Source organism: Triticum dicoccoides, chromosome 5A (genome assembly GCF_002162155.2).
Source record: "Triticum dicoccoides isolate Atlit2015 ecotype Zavitan chromosome 5A, WEW_v2.0, whole genome shotgun sequence".
In the NCBI taxonomy this organism is placed as follows: domain Eukaryota; kingdom Viridiplantae; phylum Streptophyta; class Magnoliopsida; order Poales; family Poaceae; genus Triticum; species Triticum dicoccoides.
The window spans coordinates 185,689,926-185,705,075 of NC_041388.1; positions in this window are offsets into that span (position 1 = coordinate 185,689,926).

A 15,150-nucleotide genomic window follows, 5' to 3' on the forward strand; every position below is an offset into this window, starting at 1 on the left:
TGGAGATGTGCATAATAGGTCTCTATTATTTGCTCCTTTTCCAGCCCAGAATGACAGCTAGTTGTTCATCAGGAAATCTATCATCAATAGGTAGTGGGTCATCGAGAACATTCTCTAACCTAGACAAGTTGTCTGCAACGGGGTTCTCAGCTCCCTTTCTATCAATAATATGCAAATCAAATTCTTGTAGAAAGAGAACCCATCTAATAAGTGTAGGTTTAGCATCTTTCTTTTCCATAAGATATTTAATAGCAGCATGATCAGTGTGAATAGTTACTTTAGAATCAACAATATAAGGTCTAAACTTATCACAAGCAAATACAACTGCTAAAAATTCCTTTTCAGTAGTAGCATAATTTCTTTGGGCACTGTCTAGAGTTTTACTAGCATATTGAAAAACATTTAATTTATTATCAACTATTTGTCCAAGAACAGCCCCTAGAGCATAATCACTGGCATCACACATAATTTCAAATGGTAATTTCCAGCCAGAAGGTTGAACAATAGGTGCAGAAACCAAAGCTTTCTTAAGTATTTCAAATGCTTCTACACAGTCATCATCAAAGACAAAAGGAACATCTTTTTGTAAGAGGTTAGTCAGAGGCCGAGAAATTTTAGAAAGTCCTTAATGAACCTCCTATAAAAACCGGCATGACCAATGAAACTTGTTATACCATTAATGTCCCTGGGACACGGCATCTTTTCAATAGCATCAACTTTAGCTTTATCAACTTCAATACCTCTTTCAAAAATTTTATGCCCCAAGACAATACCTTCATTAACCATAAAGTGGCACTTCTCCCAATTCAAGACAAGACTAGTTTCTTCACATCTCTGCAAAACTCGATCAAGGTTGCTTAAGCAATCATCAAAGAAGTTCCATAAATGGAGAAATCATCCATGAAAACCTCAACAATCTTTTTGCAAAAGTTAGAGAATATAGCAGTCATACATCTTTGAAAGGTAGCAGGTGCATTAGATAAACCAAAAGGCATACGTCTATAAGAAAAGGTACCGAAAGGGCAAGTAAAAGTTGTCTTTTCTTCATCCTCTTTTGATACAGGAATTTGAGAGAAAACAGAATAACCATCTAGAAAGCAAAAATGTGTATGTTTGGATAATCTTTCGAGCATTTCATCAATAAAAGGTAACGGGTAATGATCCTTTTTAGGAGCTTTATTTAATTTGCGGAAATCAATTACCATTCTATAACCTGTAACAATTCTTTGTGGGATCAATTCATCTTTATCATTAGGAACAACTGTAATACCTCCTTTCTTTGGGACACAATGGACAGGACTTACCCGCTGACTGTCAGGAATGGGATAAATTATACCTGCCGCCAGAAGCTTTAGTATTTCTTTTCATACCACTTCTTTCATCTTAGGATTTAACCGTCGTTGGTGATCAACAACCGATTTAGCATCCTTCTCCAATTTTATTTGGTGTTGGCATAAAGTGGGACTAATGCCCATAAGATCATCAAGATTATATCCAATAGCAGCACAGTGCTTCTTGAGAGTTTTCAATAATTTCTTTTCTTCATGCTCTGAAAGATTAGCACTAATAATAACATGATATATCTCTTTCTCGTCAAGATAAGCATATTTGAGAGTATCAGGTAAAGGTTTAAGCTCAAACACGGGATCACCCTTGGATGGAGGAGGATCCCCTAGGATTTCAACAGGCAAGTTGTGTATCAAAATAGGTCCCTGTTTAAGGAATACTTCATCTATTTCCCTTCTTTCATTCATAAACATATCATTTTCATGGTCTAGCAAATATTGTTCTAAAGGATCACAAGGAGGCATGGCAATAGAAGCAAGACCAATAATTTCATCTTTACTAGGCAACTCTTTATCATGGTGTTGTCTACAAAATTTAGCAAAATTAAACTCATGAGACATATCCCCTAAACCAACAGAAACAATATCCTTATTGCAGTCTATCTTAGCATTAACAGTATTCATGAAGGGTCTACCAAATATAATGGGACAAAAACCATCTTGTGGGGAACGAGGAACAAGAAAATCAGTGGGTTATTTAACTTTCCCACGCACTACTTCAACATCTCTAGCAATCCCAACTGGTGAAATAGTATCTCTATTGGCAAGCTTAATAGTAACATCAATCTCTTCTATCTCAGCAGGTGCAATATCATGCATAATTTCTTTGTATAAGGAATGAGGTATTGCACTTGCACTAGCACCCATATAACATAAGCCATGATAACAATGATCTCCTAATTTAACAGAAATAACAGGCATGCCTACAACGGGTGTATGTTTATTTTTATTATCAGGTCTAGCAATTCTAGCAGATTCATTGCAGAAGTAAATAACATGCCCGTCAATATTATCGGCCAAGAGATCTTTAACCATAGCAATACTAGGTTCAACTTTAATTTTCTCAGGGGGTTTAGGTGTCTTAATATTACTTTTGTTAACCACAGTTGAAGCTTTAGCATGATCGCTTATTCTAACAAGGAAAGGTGGTTTCTCAATATAAGCAGTAGGAACAACAGGATCATTATAAGTGATAATCTTTTCTTCAACTTTAATAGGTGCAACTACTTTTACTTCAATGGGAGGATTATATTTAAACCACTTCTCCTTAGGGAGATCAACATGAGTAGCGAAGGATTCACAGAAAGAAGCTAATATCTCAGAGTCAAGTCCATATTTAGTGCTAAATTCACGGAACGCATCGGTATCCATAAGAGATTTAACACAAGCAAACTTAGGTGTTATACCTGACTCCTTACCTTCGTCGAGATCCCAATCTTTAGAGTTGCGTTTAATTATTTCTATTAAATCCCATTTGAATTCAATAGTCTTCATCATAAAAGAGCTAGTACAAGAAGTATCGAGCATGGAGCGATTACTGAGAGAAAGCCAAGCATAAATTTTTTGAATAATCATTTCTTTTGAGAGCTAATGATTGGGGCATGAACATAACATGGCCTTAAGCCTCCCCCAAGCTTAAGCGATGCTTTCTCCTTCGCGAGGCCAAAAATTATATATATAATTACGATCACGATCAACAAGATGCATAGGATAAAACTTCTGATGAAATTCCAATTTCAATCGTTGGTAGTTCCATGATCCAATATCATCACATAGCCTAAACCATGTCAATGCATCTCCCTTCAAAGATAAAGGGAAGACCTTCTTGTTGATAACATCCTGCTGCAAGCTTAAATAATCCACAAACTTTATCCACATAGATTAGGTGCAAATCGGGATGTAATGTTCCATTACCTATGAAAGGATTAGCTAGCAGTTTCTCTATCATACCTGAAGGAATTTCAATGTAAACATTTTCAGTAGGTTCAGTAGGTTGAGGAGCAACTCTTTGCTCTACTGGTTGGGGTGAAGATACCCCAAACAAGCCCCTCAAAGGATTATGTTCCATAGTAACAAGTGACAGTAAATTTCAGCACACTATATAAAATTTTCCTTACCAAATTCCACCTACCAAAGGTGCTTCACTCACCGGCAACGGCGCCAGAAAAGAGTCTTGATGACCCACAAGTGTAGGGGATCTATCGTAGCCTTTTTGATAAGTAAGAGTGTCGAACCCAACGAGGATCAGAAGGAAATGATAAGCGGTTTTCAGCAAGGTATTTCTTTGCAAGCACTGAAATTCTCAGTAACAGATAGTTTTGTGATAAGGAAATTGGCAACGGGTAACAAATAGTAAAAGTAAATAAGGTGCAGCAATATGGCCCAATCCTTTTTGTAGCAAAGGACAAGCCTTGACAAACTCTTATATAAAGTAAAGCGCTCCCGAGGACACATGGGAATTATCGTCAAGCTAGTTTTCATCACGTTCATATGATTCGCGTTCGGTACTTTGATAATTTGATATGTGGGTGGACCGGTGCTTGGGTACTGCCCTTACTTGTACAAGCATCCCACTTATGATTAACCCCTATTCCAAGCATCCGCAACTACAACAGAAGTATTAAGGAAAACCTAACCATAGCATGAAACATATGGATCCAAATCAGCCCCTTATGAAGCAACTCATAAACTAGGGTTTAAGCTTCTGTCACTCTAACAACCCATCATCTACTTATTACTTCCCAATGCCTTCCTCTAGGCCCAAACAATGGTGAAGTGTAATGTGGTCGACGTTTGCATGACACCAATAGAGGGATGACAACATACATCTCATCAAAATATCGAACGAATACCAAATTCACATGACTACATATAGCAAGACTTCTCCCATGTCCTCGAGAACAAACGTAACTACTCACAAAGCATATTCATGTTCATAATCAGAGGGGTTTTAATATGCATAATGGATCTGAACATATGATCTTCCACCAAGTAAACCAACTAGCATCAACTACAAGGAGTAATCAACACTACTAGCAACCCACAGGTACCAATCTGAGGATTGGATAAAAAGTTTGGATACAAGAGAGGAACTAGGGTTTGAGATGAGATGGTGCTGGTGAAGATGTTGACGGAGATTGACCCCCTCCCGATGAGAGCATCGTTGGTGTTGACGATGGTGATGATTGCCCCCTCCAGGAGGGAAGTTTCCCCGGCAGAACAGCTCCGTCGGAGCCCTAGATTGGTCTCGCCAAGGTTCCGCCCGTGAGCTAGCTTATGATTTTTTCCTTGATGAAAGACTCCATATAGCCAAAGATGGGCATCAGAGGTCCACCAGGGGGGCCATGAGGCAGGGGGCACGCCCAGGGGGTAGGGTGCGCCCCCCACCCTCGTGGACGGTGGGTGGCCCCCCTCTGGTCCTTCTTTCTCCCAATATTTTTATATATTCTGAAAATAATTCCCATGGAGTTTCAAGACTTTTGGAGATGTGCAGAATAGGTCTATAATATTTGCTCCTTTCCAGCCCAGAATTCCAGCTGCCGGCATTCCCCCTCTTCATGTAAACCTTGTAAAATAAGAGAGAATAGGCATAAGTATTGTGACATAGTGTGTAATAACAGCCCATAATGCAATAAATATCGATGTAAAAGCATGATGTAAAATGGACGTATCAAAGTTCCGTGAAGTTCCAGGTCAATTGGACTCCATTTGGTTTTCCTTTTATGCGATACTCAAAAACAAGGAAAAAACAGAAACTGGCACTGGGCTCTAGGTTAATAGGTTAGTCCCAAAAATCATATAAAATAGCATATAAAACATCCAAGGTTGATAATATGATAGCAGTGAACAATCAAGAATTATAGATAAGTTGGAGACGGATCAGCAGCACCAGAACCTTTTTGCTGCCCGTCTGCCGGCCGTTCACCATCACCGGCAAGGTATTGCTGGTCTTGTCACTGGTACATCGACGTGCTAAACAAACGGTTTTTAACCCCTTTCCGCGATGGCATTTGGAACCATCGCCAAGTGAGTGTGTGTGATAGGGTGTCCTTCCCACGCAACCCAGAAATCATCGGGGATAGGCGCTCTTGGGACCCAGGCTAGGGTTGTGTGCGATCGGGCGAGGCATCGAAAGCCAATCATTTCCGTAGGTATGTACATCCCACACGGTAATCTGAGAAAACCATTTCCGTAGGTATGTACATCCCACACGCTGAATCCTAGAAAAACATTTCCATAGGTATGTATATCACCCAAAGTGAATCGAAGTAATTCGTTTTTGTTCTTATATACATCCCACACAGTCAATCCAGGGAAAATGTTTCCATTCGTATGTATATAACACACAGTTCTTTGTGTGGAAACGTTTGTGCAAGGTGGCCTAACGCAAACAGTTCGCTGCCGGAAGCCGTGTGTGATTGTTAGTTGATCGAACACCCCTACTTTATAGAAACCGTGCGGGTTGTTTGAGTTCATCGCCCATGGTGCTGTCTGAGTAACCATCTGCAATAGAAAACCCAAATAAGCAGGGTAATTAGCCTATTATTGATAATCCATGTACTAATCAAACTGATATTTCTTATAAAACACGCTAGATATTTCATATCCATATAAAAGCAACCAGGATTTCATAATCGAATTACATCAGATAGCTTCGGCACTCAGTTACGCCATTACACAACAGCACCAAGTTTCACATGCAGCATCAAAAACCTTTGGAAAGTAGCATCATACATGGTAAATAGACAGATGAATCTCATCTAGGAAACAGCAGAAGTAGAAGGCAAATATGAGCCTTCAGTGATGTTGAATGTCCTTGCAACTTTAGGCCAGTGGCTATGGATAATTGCCCGTCCAACCTTCATCCTCTTCAGCAAGACTTCAATATTGTACCGTGGGTGTTGAATGAATACCTTTCTCGCCTCTTGACCATGTAGGTGGTTTGAGAGGTAATCATCGGTGAACTAGTTTGAAAAGTACTGAAAACAAAGCTATGAATAAATCGCTGTTGTAAAGTTTGAAATGGCGCAAGGGGTAAAATCAAGGTAAAATTGTTGGTACCATCCTATAGTTGACTGATGTCTTCTTCATTGTGCAAACAAAGATCTTGCTGTTATTCGTCATGAGTTTCTTCATCCTAACAATCTTTCTGAGGTTCTTGACTTGACTGATATTCATGGACATCTCATTTCCCAATATGCAAAATGGGTCAAACAGTGGGTCTAAGCCTCTGACTGCAGGACCTACATGTGCAAGACCAAATTGTAAGAAACCTAAATATTAGAATGATTCCTACAACTGCACAATAATGTGCTACTAGCCAAAGGACCCTGCTTGAACAAACATCGATGGTAAACCGCAGTGTCTCCCATTGTTTCCCTTCAACACACATAAGGAAGATCTTGATCAGGTTAACTGAGAGTTGCCATACTATCAGTAGAATATGTATTGAGTACAACCAAATTCGATTGGTGTCACATGCATAACAATACAAAATTGTACCGACAACAAATGAAAATCAAATTGCAGAACTGAACCAAACAGTTAAATGGACAGCAGACCAAATGAACCAAAATAGTTAATAGAGCACAACATTGCGGAATAGAAACATGTACTAGAAGATAGGACAATTAACAAAACAAAGAATGCTTGAGAACAGTACTACAAAATGTAGCAATTGTTGGACCGAAGTGTTAACTGAACATTACATTTCAGAGGACCAAACTGTTAACTGAACATCAGATTGCATATTAACATTACAGAGGACAAATCACTATAAGTCACTGGCAGTCGCCTCGAGAAAACATGATGAACTGTATTTTAAAGTAGACAACCGCGTTGTGGTGTCGATGGTGGCCTCGAAGACGAGGTGCTCCTCCAAGATCTGGCGGTCGACACGCATGGCAGCCATAGCGACCTCGTTCACGCGTGCAACCACATGCTACTCAGCTCCACGTTATACTCCGTGTAAAATGGCTATGTGTGGAGGTTTATTGGAGGAGGGGTAGTGATTTCGGTGGAAGGTGTCGCTCCATCGGTCGGGGCATGTGGGACGGGAAAGGAGGAGATTGGTGTGGATGGGGTGTGGATTAACTGACCATATCGACGAGGCCCCATAGCAAGAAGAAGGGTCGGCGGCGAGGAGGCCACGCAGCAAGAAGAAGGGTCGCCGGTGAGTGGACGGCGCTGCAAGAAGAAGGGTCACCGGCGAGGAGGCGACACTGCAAGAAGAAGGGTAGCCAGCAAGAAGTCGGCGCTGCAAGAAGAAGGGTCGCCGGCGAGGAGGCTAAGCTGCCAGTAAGTAGCAGTGAAGGTTTGAACTTGGAAAGCAAGGAGGAACAGTGCAAATGTGGCTTTTGGTAGGAGGGAGGGGCGGGGAGATAGATATTTCCACGGTGACCAAAAAATTTCACTCGGTGCCGCGAGAAACTGGCGTGCAAGTCTGGTTCAAGCGGGGGTGATGGACTGTAGACGACGAAGCTTCCTGCGTAAGCCAGACAAGATGGTGCGCCAAGATATTTTATATCACATCCCACACGATTCTTTCTAGTACATTGTTTGTGGTATACCTGATTTTTTATTATGTTTTGAAAGACAAAATGGTGTTACAGAGGAAAAGGATGGTGTTTGAATTGCTAGAACATTTACGTACAGTGAACATGCAACTAGCACATGAGTGTCGTGTTTAAATTTGGAATTATTCCGGGTTCATTTGGCATTTTTATGCATTAATTGAGTTCTCGGCATTTAATGTGCATAATTCAAATTTGAACTACAAGTACATGCTCCAATGCACCAAAGTTTTCTGAAAAATCACATGTGTGTCTTTGGGTGAATTTATTGGTCCCATGCAAGAAAATGGAATAAAATTCAAACATCTGGGTGTCGTGGCTCGGCCGGAATTATTGAGAAACTTGGTTTTTTAATTCTTGTAAATCCAAAACACGGCTGAAAATCATGAAACATGGCATGGTGTCATGACATGGCACCAATAGGCTGCAGTAAATTTTTTGGCCGGATTGGGATAAGCTTTGGTGTAAGCTTCTTGCAAACCGAAGCTTCCCTCAAGAAGGCTCTTGGTTCCGAGAGGGAACGTGTCACCTGCGTGTGCGAAGCGACATACATACACTGCCTTCTCCCGCCTTAATTTTTGTACACTGGAAGATTAGACCAAATAGAAGTATTCCATGTTTGTTTGGCCTTTTTTATACAATAATTGAGTTTCTAGGCATTTAATGTGCATATTTCAAATTTGAACTACAAGCACATGCCCGGTGCACCAAAGTTGTTTGAAAAATCACATGTGTGTCCTTGGGTGAATTTCTAGGTCCCATGCAAGAGATGGGAGTGAAATTCAAACATCTGGGCGTCATGGCTCGGCCGGAAAGATTGAGAAACTTGGTTTTTCAATTCCTGTAAATCCAAAACATGCCTGAAAATCATGAAACTTGGTATGGTGTCATGACATGGCAGCAGCATGCTGCGGTAATTCTTTTGGCCGAATTGGGACAAGCTTTGGTGTAAGCTTGTTGCAAACCAGAGCTTCTCTCAAGAAGGCTCGTGGTTCTAAGAGGGGACGTGTCACCTCCGTGTGCGAAACCACATATGTACACTGCCTTCTCCCGCTTTAATTTTTTTTACACTGGCAGATGTCCGTGTACAAAAGTGGGGGCTCTCCTTTGTACCCCTTTACTTATGCACGGGTAGTCAGAGCCGCCCCCGCAACCACACTGAGCAGGGCAGAGGAGGGAAGCCGAAGCATGAGACGACCGAAGCAATGCCAAGGCCAGAGGAACAGAGAGCAAGAGGGCGAGGTGGACTCCCCCGGTAAGACCCTTGCCAGGGCAGCCTCCGCATGCCGGCAAGAGCCTTGCCGGGGCAACTTGCCCAATGCCAGCAGAATGCGCCGCCCTTGAGCCAAGAGGTTCCAACGCCATCACCCACATCGGAACCAAAGCCCGGGAGGCGCCTCCATGGTGGCATGCAGATCTTTGTGGAGATCATAAGTACACAAGATCAGATGAAGACCAGAAGACGATGATCCTTGGCAAGGTCCTTGCCAAGGAAATCCATGAGACCCCCGACAAGATCCTTGCCGGGGATGATCGCGGTGCCACGGCAAGACCCTTGCCGGGCCCCCAGAAAGACCCTTGCCGAGGACATCTGCGGGGCCGCAGACAGGCCCACGTCTGCCAAGGCTCCACCGCCGCTCCCATGCAGATGCTAGCTCAACCAGTTGGGCAGGCGTCCGCGTGGCAGCGTGCGTCCTGCACACCGACTCAGCAAGCACCTGCGTGGTGGCATGCAGATCTTTGTGAAGACTTCGCCACCATGCCAGCCCAGCAGCCAGCCAACATGGCGCTACAATGCCTCGTCAGCTCGGACGCTCTTCGGAGCCAGGCGAGGCGACAAGAGTTGGCACGAGCTTCATTGTCGTCCCCAATAAAGCAAGAGGGGCATGTTGGCAGCGCATTAAATGCGTTTGTCCAATGGTGCCAGAGGATAGACTCAGCCACTATACACCTTTCCACCTCCTGTGTGCCACTATGGCGACCCCATTTCGGCTATAAAAGGAGGACCGAGGTGTACTGGAGAGGGATTCGGATCTTTGGAACTAGACACACACCGTAGCTAGTTCAGGAACTCAAGAACACTCAAATATACATCAAAGCAAGACTAGGGTATTACACATCTCTGCGGCCCGAACCTGGGTAAACAATCCTTGTGCTGACCGCCAAACCCTCTCTTTGGACAACCCCACGCCCGCCAACCGTAGAAGAAATCCCAGTGATTCCATAGGTGTCGTTTCCGCTGACATCTTTGGCGCGCCAGGTAGGGGGCGCAGTTGTGAAAATCTAGTCTGGTTGAAGCAATGGCTTCATCATGGTCGTCACTCCAAGGAAGAAGACGACCGAACAAGTGACATCCTTGGTGGATGCAGTGAATGCTCGCGCAGCGGCAGAAAAGCTAAATCATGCAAAACTTTGAGCAATTCCTTTTTTATATATAAGGTTATCGTCCTCGACGATCTTGTCCTGTGTATGGAAAACTTGCATGCAGCGGGGCCCTACCACTATTGGCAATTCCCTCGTTCTGTTTCGAGTCCAGTCAATAGTTCGAGCGGCTGCGTCGAGAATGGCAGGGTGACCTTCTACGATTGGCAATCTCTCATTCTGTCTCGAGTCCGCTCGACAGTTCGAGCGGTCGCGTTAAGAGAAGTGAGGTGGTTTGCCCGGAAGCAAGCACACCCGGCAGGCCATTGGGGATCCGTGATAACCCACAAGTGTAGGGTATATATCATAGCCTTTTAGATAAGTAAGAGTGTCAAACCCAACGAGGAGAAGAAGGAAAAGATAAGCGGTTTTCAGCAAGGTATTCACTGCAAGCACTAAAATTGTCGGTAACAGATAGTTTTGTGGTAAGGTAATTTGTCACGAGTAACAAGTAATAAAAGTAAATAAGGAGCAGCAAGATGGCCCAATCCTTTTTGTAGAAAAGGACAAGCCTGGACAAGCACTTATATAAAGGAAATCACTCCCAAGGACACATGGGAATTATCATCAAGCTAGATTTCATCACGCTCATATGATTCGCGTCCGGTACTTTGATAATTTGATATGTGGGTGGACCTATGCTTGGGTGTTGTCCTTCCTTGGACAACCATCCCACTTATGACTAACCCCTATTGCAGGCATCCACAACTACAATAGAAGTATTAAGCTAAACCTAACCATAGCATGAAACATATGGATCCAAATCAGCCCCTTACGAAGCAACGCATAAACTAGGGTTTAAGCTTCTGTCACGCTAGCAACTCATCATCTACTTATTACTTCCCAATGCCTTCCTCTAGTCCCAAAAAATGGTGAAGTGTCATGTAGTCGATGTTCACATGACACCACTAGAGGAAAGACAACATACATCTCATCAAAATATCGAACGAATACCAAATTCACATGACTACTTATAGCAAGACTTCTCCCATGTCCTCAGGAAAAAACGTAACTACTCACAAATCATATTCATGTTCATAATCAGAGGGGTATTAATATGCATAATGGATCTGAACATATGATCTTCCACCAAGTAAAACAACTAGCATCAACTACAAGGAGTAATCAACACTACTAGCAACCCATAGGTACCACTCTGAGGTTTGTATACAAAGATTGGATACAAGAGATGAACTAGGGTTTGAGATGAGATGGTGCTAGTGAAGATGTTGATGGAGATTGATCCCCTCCCGATGGGAGGATCAATGGTGATGATTTCCCCCTCCCAGAGGGAAGTTTCCCCGGCAGAACAGCTCCGTCAGAGCCCTAGATTGGTTCTACCAAGGTTCTACCTCATGGCGGCGGAGTTTCGTCCCGTGAGCTAGCATATGATTTTATCCTGGACAAAAGACTCCATATAGCCAAAGATGGGCATCAGAGGGCTGCTAGGGGGCCCATGAGGCAGGGGGCACGCCAGGGGGTAGGGCGCGCCCCCCACCCTCGTGGATGGTGGGTGGCCCCCCTCTAATACTTCTTTCGCCCAATATTTTTTATATATTCTGAAACGTGCTCCCGTGAAGTTTCAGGACTTTTGGAGATGTGTATAATAGGTCTCTAATATTTGCTCCTTTTCCAGCCCAGAATTTCAACTGCCGGCATTCTCCCTCTTCATATAAACCTTGTAAAATAAGAGAGAATGGACATAAGTATTGTGACATAATGTGTAATAACAACCCATAATGCAATAAATATCGATATAAAAGCATGATGCAAAATGGACGTATCAACTCCCCCAAGCTTAGACCTTGGTTGTCCTCAAGCGAAAGTTGATATCGAAAAATATTTCTACATCTTTAGAGATAGAGGGGTCGATAAAATAAAATACGGACATGAGGACATCATGATCATTCTTAGAACAGCAACATATATATATTGTCATATGATCTCTTATGCTAAAGTAACAATTCATTCACAGTTTCAAGTATGAATCATAAACTTCATTGAAAACTAACAAACTATAATCTCAGTCATTGAAGCAATTGCAATTTATCATAACATCGGAAAGAGTCCATATAAGAGCTTTTCAGCAAGTCCACATACTCAACTATCATTTAGTCTTTCACAATTGCTAACACTCACGTAATATTTATGGGTATGTAGTTTTAATCGGACACAGAGAAAGATAGGGGCTTATAGTTTTGCCTCCCAACCTTTTACCTCAAGGGTAACGTCAGCAATAATAGTTCATGAAAACTCACATCCAATTAGCCATATATATCAGGATCTTTCCAACACATTGTGCTTGCCAAAGGATAAAATGTAAAAAGGAAAGATGAAGATCACCATGACTCTTGTATGAAGTGCAAGACAAGAATAAAAGATAGGCCCTTCGCAGAGGGAAGCAGAGGTTGTCATGTGCTTTTATGGTTGGATGCATGAAATCTTAAAGCAAAAAATGTCTCTTTATATTGCCACTTGCGATATGGACCTTTATTATGCAGTCCATCACTTTTATTTCTTCCATATCACAAGATCGTATAAAGCTTATTTTCTCCGCACTAATAGATCATACATATTTAGAGAGAAATTTTTATTGTTTGCAACAATGACAACTTACTTGAAGGATCTTACTCAATCCATAGGTAGATATGGTGGACTCTCATGGAAAAACTGGGTTTAAGGGTATTTGGAAGCACAAGTAGTATCTCTACTTGGTGCAAAGAATTTGGCTAGCATGAGAGGGAAAGGCAAGCTTAACATGTTGGATGATCCATGACAATATAATTTATCTCACATGTAAGAAAACATAACCCATTACATTGTCTTCCTTGTCCAACATCAACTTTGTAGCATGTCATATTTTGGTGAGTGCTCACAATCATAAAAGATATCCAAGATAGTATATTTATATGTGAAAACCTCTCTTTCTTTATTACTTCCTATTAATTGCAACAATGACCAAAACTATGCTTGTCAACTCTCAACAATTTTTATTCATCATACTCTTTATATGTGAAGTCATTACTCTCCATAAGATCCATATGATCTCGTTATTTCTTTTTATTCTTTTTCTTTTTTTTTATTCCCTCAAGATCATAGTAAGATAATCAAGCCCTTGACTCAACACTAATCTTTATTATATATAGCTCATGGACTCGATTACATAGAAGGATCATAAAGCAAAACTCAAAACTAGATCATACTAAAACTTTATTCTACTAGATCAAGATATTACCAAAAGGATCAAACTAAGAAAATGGTAAAGATAAAAGTGTGATGGTGATACGATACAGGGGCACTCCCCCAAGCTTGGCAGTTGCCAAGGGGAGTACCCATACCCATGTGTTTATGTCTCCTTCCTCGGAGGTGGCGATGATGGAGTTGTTGATGATGTCGGCTTATCGTCCATCTTCCAAGGAATAGGCTCACCGTCATAGAAGGATGATCGAGTCTCCGGGATCCTCAAATCTGCAGCCAAACTCATCCTCTTTAATCTATATTCATACTCACATTTTTGGTTTGGCAGGTCATAGATCTGGGCTTGGAGGTGCTCAATTTCCTCGTGAACCTTGAAGATGGCCTCCCCAATGTTCTTGTAAGCCAGCTTGTGGTTGTTGGTGAACTCCATGACCATTATATGATTGGAGTCGTGTCCATGTTCCACCATCTCCTGGCACTTGAAAACTTGTTGCTCCATTGCCTCGAGCCTTGTCTCCATGCTTCCAGTCCTCCTTGGTCCCTCAACATCGCGGATGTGTAGCAACCCCTCACGCATCTCAATGGTTTGAGGGTGTTGCAGCACCTCCGCGATGTAGGGGTTGATGACCTTCTTGAAGAACTTGTCCTTGGGGGCACTTGAAGATGCCATGGCGATCTAGATCTGTCAGAAAAATAGCTCAAAACAAAGACAGAAGATATTCGCGTGATACGGTGGTCAAAACTTTCGGGAGATTATATAATGAATTTTTACCAACCAAAAGAAGTATCGTGCAAGAAAACGGAGTCCGGAGAGCACACGAGGTGCCCACGAGGAAGGGGGCGCGCCCTCCACCCTTGTGGACGCCTCGTGTCCTTCCCGTACTGCTTCTTATTTTCCTATTTTCTTAAATATTCCAAAATGGAGAAAAATTGCTATTAGGACTGTTTTCGAGTCGGTTTACTTACCGTACCACATACCTATTCCTTTTCGGAGTCTGAAACGTTCTGGAAGTGTCCCTTATGTATTCCTCTGGGGTTACGGTTTCAATAACATTAGTTTCAACATTTATGGGATTACCTGAGATGTAATGTTTGATTCTTTGACCGTTTACAGCCTTCGGATTTGTGCCTTCGAAGTTGTTGATTTTTATAGCACCGGAACGATAGACTTCCTCAATGACGTAAGGACCTTCCCATTTAGTGAGAAGTTCGCCTACAAAACATCTTAAACGAGAGTTGTATAACAATACATAATCACCTACATTAAACTCACGTTTTTGTATCCTTTTGTCATGCCATCTTTTAACCTTTTCTTTAAACATTTTGGCATTCTCATAGGCCTGGGTTCTCCATTCATCAAGTGACCTAATGTCAAAAAGCCTCTTCTCACCGGAAAGTTTGAAATCATAATTGAGCTCTTTAATGGCCCAATATGCCTTATGTTCTAGTTCAAGAGGTAAGTGACATGCTTTACCATAAACCATTTTATACGGAGGCATACCCATAGGATTTTTATATGCAATTCTGTAGGCCCATAATGCATCATCAAGTTTCTTGGACCAATTCTTTCTAATAGTGTTTCGCAAAATTAATTTAAGCTCTCTATTGCTCAG